Below are 11,746 nucleotides of genomic sequence, written 5' to 3' on the forward strand. Positions count from 1 at the left end.
TGTTAATGTCACTGATTGACCACCTAGTGTTGTACCTACTGAGAATGACAAAATCCAGGACCAGAGGTCTGAATTTGAAGACCTCTGTTGTCGTCATCCTCATTTTTCAGGCTGGGTTTTGTTGAGGTTATCATGTTTCATGAGAATAACCCAAGTGCACATAAGACAACCTGGAAAGGCCAATCATGTCTTTATGCATCCCTAAACAGCTGCACCATTTAGGTCTTCATGACTTCTTCAAAGTGTGTCACTCACGAAACTTTAATGTTGCTGTGTTTGACACAAATTGATCTCCATGTCCTGATGTGACCTGATAGTTTATCACTCTTGCTATCACTGCAAGCTGTGTTAGCTTAGAATGGCTCTCGTAAGACAGAACAGGCTGGACTTTGTCCACAGAGATACCATGATGAGAAGATCATTGGCCTTCATTCATTAGGTTCGGAGTCTCCTTGTCAGCTTTATCAACGTAAACCTGGCCACAGCAATTTTCGCATCTGGTGCTGAAGGCCTTGATCTGTGCTGTGATGAGAGTCAGGTGAGTATCAAACATGTCTGATCCTGGGAAACCCAGTGAGGAGCGTTCAAGCTCCAGATTTTCCATGAGAAAGAAGAAGCCTAGGAAAGCCAAGATCCCTGAAGTCAAGCTCTGTGCAGACAAGCCATGCTATCATGTGACAGTGCAAGTGTTGAGTCATGACACAGTCCATTCATTGGAGGCAGTGGAGGTGCCACTACGCCACGCTAGCTTCACTCTGAGGTCAACCTGCTCACGCACGTTGCTGAAAAGTCTCTGTCAACAGAGCAAGGTTATGCCCCTATAGCTTTCAGTCCCATGGCTCTCTTCCGTGAGGGATATTAGCGACACGCAGTGCCAGAACAAATTTGTATCAGGAAATGTTGCTTTATGCTAAGCGTCTCTCTCTGCCTGCTGCACTGAGAATGCAAGGAAATGCCAGAGTCTGGAGAAAGTCTTCAGTATGGCCTGACCTGCAGCCACAGGGCCACAGCAGTTTGAGCAAATCTTTAGTAATAATGGAGATGGTTCCACTGCACTGCTGGTGAAAGAACATTTCCTTGCATTTGGCACATGGTTATGGTTAGACTCCAGAGCCACTAACGGGCAATTAGTCATCATCAGGTGTTCTGGATCTTTCATTTGTGTCTCACATTGACCAATCTGAAAAGGTTCAAAACGGGTCTTGGCTTGGACGTACAGTTCCCGGAAAAACCTTTAATTGGTGCAGAACATTATGGACTTCATATTGAGTGGAGTTTCTTTAAATTACAAAGCGCCCATATCCTTAATTTTTTTATTTATTTATTTTTTTGTATTACTTTTTTCCACTGAGGTGCACTTTAACATAACATTTGTGTGTTTTTATCGAATTATCGAAAACAGTCACTATTCATTTTTACTTGACCATACATTTTTCCAACCTCTCTTTATCCCTCTGAATTAAACAGGCTATTTTTTGTTACTGTGCCTTTAAAAGGTGTACTGTGTAAAATTTAGGGGGATCCTTTAGCAGAAATGGGATATAATATACAAAACTATGTTTTCATTAGGGTATAATCACCTGTAACTACGAATCATTGTGTCATCCTTTACCAACAGAGGCCAGCATGTTGAGCCACCATTTTCCTACAGTAGCCCAGAACAGACAAACCAAACACTGAGACCTCCTCCAAAACATTTGATAGCTGCTTTGAAAAGATGTGGCATTTCTCAAAAGACCCTTTTATTTCTGGTTCCATTTATTTTTAAGAGTTCCATTTATTTTTAAGAGTGAACACGTATCAGAACCAAATAACTAATCCTAACCTAAGTGCCTCAACAAAACCAAACTTAACTGTCTGGTAAATATAATGTGTAATGAAACCAAACCAACATAATACTCAGCTGACTTCTTTTAAATTATCAGCTCTCAGCAGTGCTTAGTACTAATGTTCACAACAACTCTCGACAGATTGTTGGCCATGCACTCTCAGAAATAAGGGTAGTAAACTGTCACTGGGGCAGTTCCCCTCTTGTCACTGGGGTGGTTTTCTCAAGGGTCCATCTCGGTACCTTTAGTCAGGGAACATAACTGAACCATAATCAACTGAAATGATATGTTCTAAGCTGTACTGACTCCACACACCCCGTCTCGTCTCCAGGCTTTTATTTTACTGTTCTGTTTAAAACATTCGGTTATGAAAAGGAACAAATACGAACTTTTCACCTGGAAAAAACTTAATTGAGGTGCACAGGTGGACCTTTGAGGGCACATTTACATTGTTTGTACCTTGATGAATGAAAAATGTACCTGCACAGAACCTTTATTTCTAACAGTGTGTAAGTAAGAGACGTGAGACTCCGGTCACTGATGGACTAACGCATGGATGGATTGCGCAAAGGTCTGAGTGAGTCAGAAACCGTTTGAGCGTGAGAATGTTTTCGGAGAAGAACCCCTTTTTCCCACCTCCAATTACGCACACAGGGGCTAAATGGGCAATGGCTTAGCGCTGAGAGGCTGCTTTTCAGGGTCTGGGGCACTGGATTATGCCGGGGCAGTCCTTTTGAAATCTTAATCTCACTTTGAAGTGCTGGGAGGGTTATATAAAGGTGAGCCCATTAACGCCCCTTAGACCCACTGCAGCACAACCGTCATAAGAAAAGACAAAAAAAAGAAGAAAAACCATAGAGGCAGAAAAGGGGGAGAGGGCGTCCATCGCTAACTGTACAACAGGTTATTCCAGTTAAGTAGGCTTTGTCCTTTCTGTCTACTTTGTCAAACGTTTTGAATGGCAACACAGGGCAAAATAAAAGAAGGCACTCAGAAAGAGCTGCTGTCAGCCAATGCTGTAATGAGATCAATAGGTGGTATTGATCTGACACTTATGCACTTCTTTTACCACAATGCCAAAACAGCACCCAATGGCCACATATGGCACAATCTGTGACCAAATCTCTTAGATCCTGTTCACACAGCAGGGTGAATTGGATTTCCTCTTAATGACCAGGGTATATTTTGGTTTGTCCATCTGAATTTGCATGACCAAATCAAAAGGCAAATTATTCAGTAACTGCATGAAATAAATGTACATTTTTATTTTTATTTATTTATTTTTTTAAAAGCTTTAAATTAACAGAATGTGTTTTATGATCACACATATTGCTATATGCTTACAGTTTATTGCTGAAAGCCAAAAATCTTAGACGCTCTTTGTATTATTTTATAAAAATAATTCGTACAGAGCAGATCACTGAAGAGACGCCAGCTGTTTATAGTTCATAGCCCAGATTTGTGGAAAAATGGGTCGACTTTCAGTAGAAAAAAAAAAAATTGTGAGTTCAGCTTCTTTAATTATAAGGGTTTAAAATTACATCACCCGTCTATTTGACTGGAAAGAAGACAGTTACAGCTCTCATACGACCCCCACCTTTTGAATGTAGCTTATGAAATATGAAAGTTATGAAGAATATGGCGAAGTGCGTTTTGGAACCACCGGTGGTCTCAAGGAGTTGAAGAGGTTAATTCAGAATTTTTGAGTCTCCACTTTAAAAGTGACCAAATTCAATTTGTGTGGTTAGACTGGGGTCAAATTAGCTTGTCCTACATATACAGTTGACTGCAAAAGTTTGGACAATTACATGTTTTGACCAATTGTCTGTCCACTGTTTTCTGTTATTTGGTGCCTCCCTATATGTTTATGTTTCCAAGTGAAAATAAGCAAACATCCGCTTGAGGGAACAAGCTTAATGATACTTTTCTGCAAATATTAGAGGACAATATGTAGTCATTTGATGAGTTTAACATACTGGAAAAAGATAATACATAATTTGACCAGGGGCGTCAAAAGTTTTGCAACTGTATTAGATAGATAGACAGATAGATAGATAGATAGACATATAGATAGATAGATAGATAGATAGATAGATCACTTTATCAATCCCAGAGGGAAATTCTATTACAGCAGCACAAAGTTCAGTAAAGAGCAAAACAAGAGCAAAAATATGGGTGTACACTATTATGCAGATGGATAAACAGAAGTAAAAACAATAAAATATACCAAAATAGCCATAAATTATAATGTGCAGGATAAAAATAAGTAAGTAAAATCGCACAAATATTATGCAGGTGACAATGCAGTGGTGCATGTCACGTGCAGTGAGTGCACCACTAATAGCGTACGTATTAGTTGTAATATTATAGCATGTCCCAATAAACCAATAAGCCTAATCAAAAACAGTGCTATGATTTAAACCCCTTTCACACATGCACTTTTAACCAGGAACTTAATAGTAGTTAAGCAGGAAGAAAGTGAGGAAAGTTGGCATGGAAGTTCATCAGCATGATAACCAGCACAATACATGGGAAATTACCAGGAGGACTCATGTTGAACACAAGCTGATACATTACCAGGAAACACAAAGATGTCTAGATTACACAGAGCAAAACTGAATGTTTCTGTGATGACTTTGTTTTATTATTTGTTTTTTTTAGCTGAGTTTTGTGGGTGAAAACCCTAAACGCTGCATGCATGCATGGCTAGATCTGTGCAAAAGTGATGCAACTTGGCAAGCAAAGCAGAGCATTTGTGTTTTTACAGTCAAGCTATCAGTTTTCATAAGAGACAGAGTCACAGGACTGTATTCAGAAATAAAGAAGCTGGCATGTATGAATGTGTACATCCCAGTACAGTATCGTTGAAAGGCTGCATGTGTGAATAATGTGAAGCCTGAACATCACCAGTAAAAGTATCCCCATAATGTCCTGGGTTTTAAGTGTGAAAAGGCCTCATGTTTTGACCCAGCCCACTTCACTGGGTTCAGCAGACAGCAAAGCAAGTTTTTCTTAGCTCAGTATCAGTAAGAAATATTAAAACTGGCATTTAGTAAATTTAACATAACATGGAAACAAACTGTGATCCAATGCAAAAGTTTGTGAATCATAGTAAAACCTTTTTTTCTGGATTAGTGAGCTAAACTAAACATGCAATCACAAAGGCTTTACTGAGTGGTTAATATCCCGCTCCCTCAGTGCTCCCCAGAGACTGGAATTGAATTTAAAACCACATCTAAATGAAGCTTATCCGACTGGATATAATTGGATTTCTCGTGACTTTTTGCTATTCACGCTGCTGAAACTCTTTCCTGTTTAAATCTGACACGGCAGCTTTACACTGAGGGTTGGTGATCATCAACAATCTCACTCACAATAAAATCACCAGTGTAAAAATGGCAGTGTTAAGTGTAATTTACTGCAATTGGTGCTGGAGCACAAAAAACACCAGGGCTGCTTCCAAAACTGTGCCCTGTTCACTATATGGTTCACTCTTTCTGCCATTTTGTAGTGATGTCTGAAATCATAGTGCAGAAGATCCAGTGCACTCAAACAATCCCACAATGCATAGGCAGTGTACAATTGATGTACCCTAGCGGATAGTGCAGGGGTCAGCAACCCAAATGTTGAGAAGCGCCATTTTGTCCTTTCCACAAAAATCAAACCACCGTGGGAGCCGCAACATTGTATGTCCATTTTACCATCTTGGCTGTAAACATGTCTCGGTATGTGCTAATGTACTAGTATAGGCTAAAAAATCTACAATAAATGAAAACATAGAATTACTTTGCTCTGCTTCAAGATTCAGCTCAGCTATATCCACTTTTCTCGCAACTCCAGCAGGAAACTTTTCCACAAAAGTAGAATAATTTCTTGTAAAATGTCTCTCAACGTTCGACTTCTTACGAGGCTGAAGTCGCTTCTCATTCGCCAGCTTCCTGTTCAAATTTTCCCATTCCACCTTAAATGGTGCCTGAGGCGGCACCAGAATGTAACAATGTAGCTAAGTGTTACACTATTTAAGGTGGAACATGGAAATTCGAGCAAGAAGCTGGCGAATGAGAAACTGACTATAGCTTTGTGACTTTTAGTGTTTGACAGTTTCTCGCTGAAGATTAAACATATCAGGAAACCAGCTGGAGTGATTATAAAGGCAAATAAGTCCATTCGTCTCCAAATTATCGATGTTCGTCTTAAATCTTTCAGCGTCTTCACAGAGCTCTCTTCAGACCTGTCACAGATGTCAGTAAGCTCTTCTCATGTGTGCAGTCAAGCTCAGCGCTTATAGTGGACTGCTGGCACGATGTTTATAGTGTTTATGCGATGGAATCTGCTGCTGCACAGTGACGAGCAAACCTGTATGACATGTTCCCTTTAATAGTGTTCTATATAGTGATCCAAATGTAGGGTGTAGTGATTAGGGAACCGTTTTGGACACGGTCACAGGATTGTTAAATGCCCAAAAGTGAGTGAACAACACTCATGTAACACTGTACACTGCATGCATTTTGTTTAATGCTATTCAGCGCCATGATTAGCATTAACACTGAAAGTTTAACACTACCTTTAGTGTGATTTTACTCCTATTGATTGTGGTATAACCTCTTTGTAGAGTGGGACCATATACGCTCCAGAGTGGGGTTAAAATTAACTCTTCAGGTGTTTATTTAACACTGCTAATTTGTACTGTGCAGCTGTAGTGAATATGATGCATAATGTATGCTTTTTCCTCAGCTGTTTGACGTTAGCTGCATTCCCTCCCTGCTGGGGGTGGGACCTGTTTTGGAGGGTTTTGTGAACCGGTTAGTGGGTCAGTAGGGGGTTCTGTAGCATATCACAGACCAATGTACAAGGGCTGTTAACAGAACCCAGGTGTCTTGTTTTGAAGCCAAGGTCAGCTCTAATGCAAAATGTGAGATAGAGAGACAGTTAGAATGGGCTTCTGATTTGCCAAGCACTTAGAAGGAGAGAAGAGGAGGAAAACAAGATGAAACCAATATGAAAAATGATATTTGACATCTATATTGGCTCTCAGTATGTTCAGTCATACATGGGAATTACTGATAATGTATACTAATTGAATATATAGATAGGCGTGTATACATTTTGAAATAGTAAAAGGAGTTTAATTTTTCGTTCAAATTTTTACCACTAATAATTTGATATGCTTTGCATTTGTATATTTGTCCCAGTAGGCCTTTAGTACCTGACCTCCATAACGCTCTTGTGGCTGAATGCAAACAAATCCTCATAGCAATATTCCAACATCTAGTGTAAAGTCAACCCAGAAGAGTAGAGGCTGTTACTGAAGCAAAGGGAAGACAAACTCCCTATTAATACTCTTAATTTCAGAATAAAGCAGGTGTCTACAAACATTTAGATATGGAGTGTACCTCAAATATATATGGCCATGTATTAGATTTTCATATGGGAGCGGTCACTGGTGGGTTCACAGACGGGCCTTCAGACATAAACATATATGGAGACACCAAATAACAGAAAACAGTGGACAGACAATTGGTCAAATAAACCACCGCTGCCGAAGTAAGGATCTCAATGCATGGGACGTCAGGCGGCTTCAGAGTCAGCCAGTTCCTCAGCGTTTAGCAGGTTTTTCATACTTGGCTGTTATTCTGCTAAGCTGTTCTTGGCCTGAAGCCCGGAGCCAGGCTGCTGATAAAGAGAGAGTTCCTATTCTCCTCCCTATTGTGCCGCAGATGTACAGGCATTGTATCCAACACTTTCATAAATAATGAAGGAGTAGTCTGTGACCAGGCGACCCTGGAGAGAGCCTGTTGCTCAGTGGATTGCCAAGGCAAGCATTTACTTGTTAGCCTGAGATTGTGACACAAAAGAAGCAGTCGCAAAGAGAAATGGAAGTGATATGACAGCTTTCACATTTTCTATATTTAACAGCAAGTGCCCAAAGGGTTTAAGTGTTTTTTTCAGGTTTATATAGACTGTCTAATACGCACTGAACCTCCCTGCAACATAGATAAACAGCCTGCCAAATAAGAACGTCAAAACTCCGCTTTTACAGTTTTTACACCCTTTGAAAGCCCCACTTGTGCTGTTCCAAACGGGACTGGGCTGCACCGGTTTGCCCTGTATGAAGCCTTTACTGAATCCTTTTACAGTAGTTAGTTTCAGTCTGTCATTTTCTTAAATTCAGTTATACCACAAGTGACCTTAAGTCATGTCTAAGCAAATGATTATTCTAAAAACCAACTAATGAAAGGTTTTAGGAAGCCAAAAGTGCTTCTTAAATGTTATCACTCCAAAAACTCTTTTCGACACCTTTAAGATTAAGAGTCCTTGAAACTGTGTGGACAGTTCATGACAAATGGAACAGTAGAAATGGTCTAAAATGACTTGGAATAATATTTTGTTACATTAAAGCAGGTGTGTCAAACTCAATCAGTAAAAAGGCCATATTAAAAATCTGATCAAATCTGTGGGCCAGAGAAAAAATGTTTTTATTTCATTTTTGATTAATGTTGTGCTGTAACCCCAACTGGCCATTGTTTATTCAAAATATGCAAAAACCTCAACAGTAAAATACAGATACTTATTCAAAGTTTAAATGTCTCCAGGGGCTTGGTCATTTAAACCTACCTATTTACTTGAACTAGACACCTGGCATCCTTTCTTTGCTGCGCGTTCATTAAGACTTGGGCTCAGTTTCTGAGCTGCTGAGCTCACATGAAGTGTTTATGTTGGTTGAACTGCAGCTGAAATGCAGCTAGTGTGTTTGGTGATATGACTGGTGTGGTACTGATTCCTCCTGATTCAGTAATGCTACTTCTTTCAATTTTAACAAAAACTTTTACAGTGTTGCTTAAACATACTTTAAAACTAATTTTCTTCTCCTTTAAAGTTATCAGTTTCAGGAAATGTGCTTTTGTTTAGACAACAATGATGTGCATGTGTATGCACCCTGGAGAGGACAGCTAGCGTCTCAGTTTGTCTCCAATCTGTTTGTTTTTGCACACCTGGCTCTGACAACACGCTTCCGATTCTAATTAGGATTTCCTGAAAGTCAATAAAAGGGATTACTTGGCCACCCAAACATTAGCGAAAGTCTCCTTCCTGCCTGAGCTGCCATAGCCATTTCATGGACTAAGTTTGTGAGATGAACACTTTAGAGAAAATCAAATCTTGCAGAAAAAAAAGTCTTATATATAAATCGTATATATTCAGCTGGTGCCGTGTCTAACATCTGCCTTAACAAATGTTATTTTTGCACTAGTAGAAGCAGAAAAACCGAAGCTTGCTGGAGCCCATTGAGGAAACTCAAGGGCTCCTTTATAATTAACCATGCAGGCTTCAGTGGGAGCACAATAGGCAGAGCCGAGTGCTTGGCTGAAGCTCGCCCTTTTTTGACTGAGAGCTCGAAGGAGGCTCCTTGTGTGGCAAGAGTGATCACACAGTTAATATTCAAAGGCCGGTGCCTCGTAAAGGAAGTCCTCTAAAGGACCTGACAAAGCGCGTCCGACACACAATGGGACATCACTAAATGGGCTATGTATGTAGCAAAGGAGAAGGAGGGCTTTGGTAGTGTGGTCATGTATACAGTCCATGGGGACTTGTTTCATATAGGCCACGCCCCCTTCCCATCCCAGCAACCACCTTTTGAACTGGGCACGACGATGCAGCGACGACTGAAACCATGTTCAAATGTAAACAGTTAATTCCAATCTTGGTGATGAGAAAATGAAAGAAAAAGAAGGGAGAAGAATTCTTTGGTATCAAAACCAATCCGTTATTTTATACACTGATCAGGCATAACATTATGAGCACCTCTTTGTTTCTACGCTCATTGTCCATTTTATCAGCTCCACTTACTATATAGGTGCACTTTGTAGTTCTACAGTCACAGACTGTAGTCCATCTGTTTCTCTGCAAACTTTGTTAGCCCCCTTTTACCCTGTTCTTCAGTGGTCAGGACCCCCATGGACCCTCACAGAGCAGGTACTATTTGAGTGGTGGATCATTCTCAGCACTGCAGTAACACTGACGTGGTGGTGGTGTGTTAGTGTGTGTTGCGCTGGTCTGAGTGGATCAGACACAGCAGTGCTGCTGGAGGTTTTAAACACCTCAGTGTCACTGCTGGACTGAGAACAGTCCACCAACCAAAAATATCCAGCCAACAGCGTCCTGTGGGCAGCATTCTGTGACCACTGATGAAGGACTAGAGGATGACCAACACAAACTGTGCAGCAGCAGATGAGCTATCGTCTCTGACTTTACATCTACAAGGTGGACTGACAAGGTAGGAGTGTCTAATAGAGTGGACAGTGAGTGGACAAACTCCAGCAGCATTCCAAGTTACTAATTGCTTATCTTAAGAAGTAATGGGGTTACGTTATTCATTACGTCCTGGAAAAAGGAATCTCTCTCTACTCATTACTTAACTAATGTGACTCTGCACTGGTAGATAATTTTGCTTGTTTCAGGCATATTTAAAACAAACAAATTTGGATTCACTTCATTTTAATTTCACTCAGTAAAACGTCTAATAATACGTAAAATAATCTTAGAATATTCTTTCAGTCTCATTATGAAAAATATTAGATATAATAACTAGTTGTATCTCAAATTTTACAATTTTTTTAAGTGTAAATCCAGGAATCCACAATCCTGTCTTTTGCCTAGAGCCCCAGAATCACTAAATCTGCTCCTGGATACTGTATTCTTGTTTTATATGTACTGCATACATCTTGTTTTATTGTTTAATTTTATTATTCAGTGGACTGTTATTGTATTATCTTTGGAGCTGTATTTGGGGGCCAAATGGTGAATTTCCATCTTTTTAATGGACAACAAAGTGAATCATAAATCCTGAATGTGATAGTGTACCATGGGCCAGTAGCCTAGTTTAGTGATCTCAGCATGAAAACTGCAGGAAAAGCTTTAGTACACTGTGGGCTAAAGCTTACTGTTTATTGTGGAAGCACTGACTTAGGTCTAATACCATGTTTTCAGCCTTGAATGTTTACAGCAAGTGCATAGTACAATTGTTTCCTAGTGGTACAGTAGCTCTGCACTGCACAGTGTTTTCCCTGTTCTAATATACTTGATAAGTATCATAATTAGCTAATTTCTCTAAAAACACTATTCTGTAGGTGCAGACAGCCAATCTTCTCTCTGTTATTGTTTATTTTAAAGGTGTTTAAATAACAATGCATAGAATATCTTTCTCACTAGACATGTAGAACCACAGAGATATTGCATCAGATGTTTAGCTAAATGGTAACGGGGGGTAATTAAAGGGGACATATATGGAAATATTTCAAACAAAACAATGACAGATTCGTACAGTTGGTATGAATCCAAGTTATCATTCTATAGATCTATTGATTTATTAAATGACATGCACAACACTTTTTATTTACTTATATCAATCACGTACAAACCAGTAAGTCAAGTGGGTGAGAATTACCTGGTATGCAAGCTTTACGCATCAGTTGATATCAATTCATTATTCATCTAATTATTTTCTTGTTGGGCTGTTCAAATATCATTTGTTTAAACATGTCTGAGTTTAAATGTGTTTAAAATTTAGGGAGACAATCTCCGATGTTAAGAGTTTGGTCCCCAACGATGCCACAGACATCCATGGCCATGAGTCCAAGAGAGTCTTACTCCCTCTAGGCACGTAGGCTGATCTTCCACCTCCCCCATCACGTAGCACAGTGCTAGCTGACGTAACATAGTTAGTATTCTCCACCAAGTGCATTAAGCTGCCCAATGATGTTGCTTTAGCCACAGCTCAAAAAGATGCAGTGGATGCCTTTAACTGTCTTGGAGGAAGCATGTTCGTCTTCCTAGCATGGTAGTGTCATGTGATGGGGAGACCTAGCTAGCAGGTGGGATTGGCAGCTCCCATTCTTTGGGAGGGGGGGGGGTCTCTGAGG

This window comes from Colossoma macropomum, unplaced genomic scaffold, assembly GCF_904425465.1.
Source record: "Colossoma macropomum unplaced genomic scaffold, Colossoma_macropomum, whole genome shotgun sequence".
In the NCBI taxonomy this organism is placed as follows: Eukaryota; Metazoa; Chordata; class Actinopteri; order Characiformes; family Serrasalmidae; genus Colossoma; species Colossoma macropomum.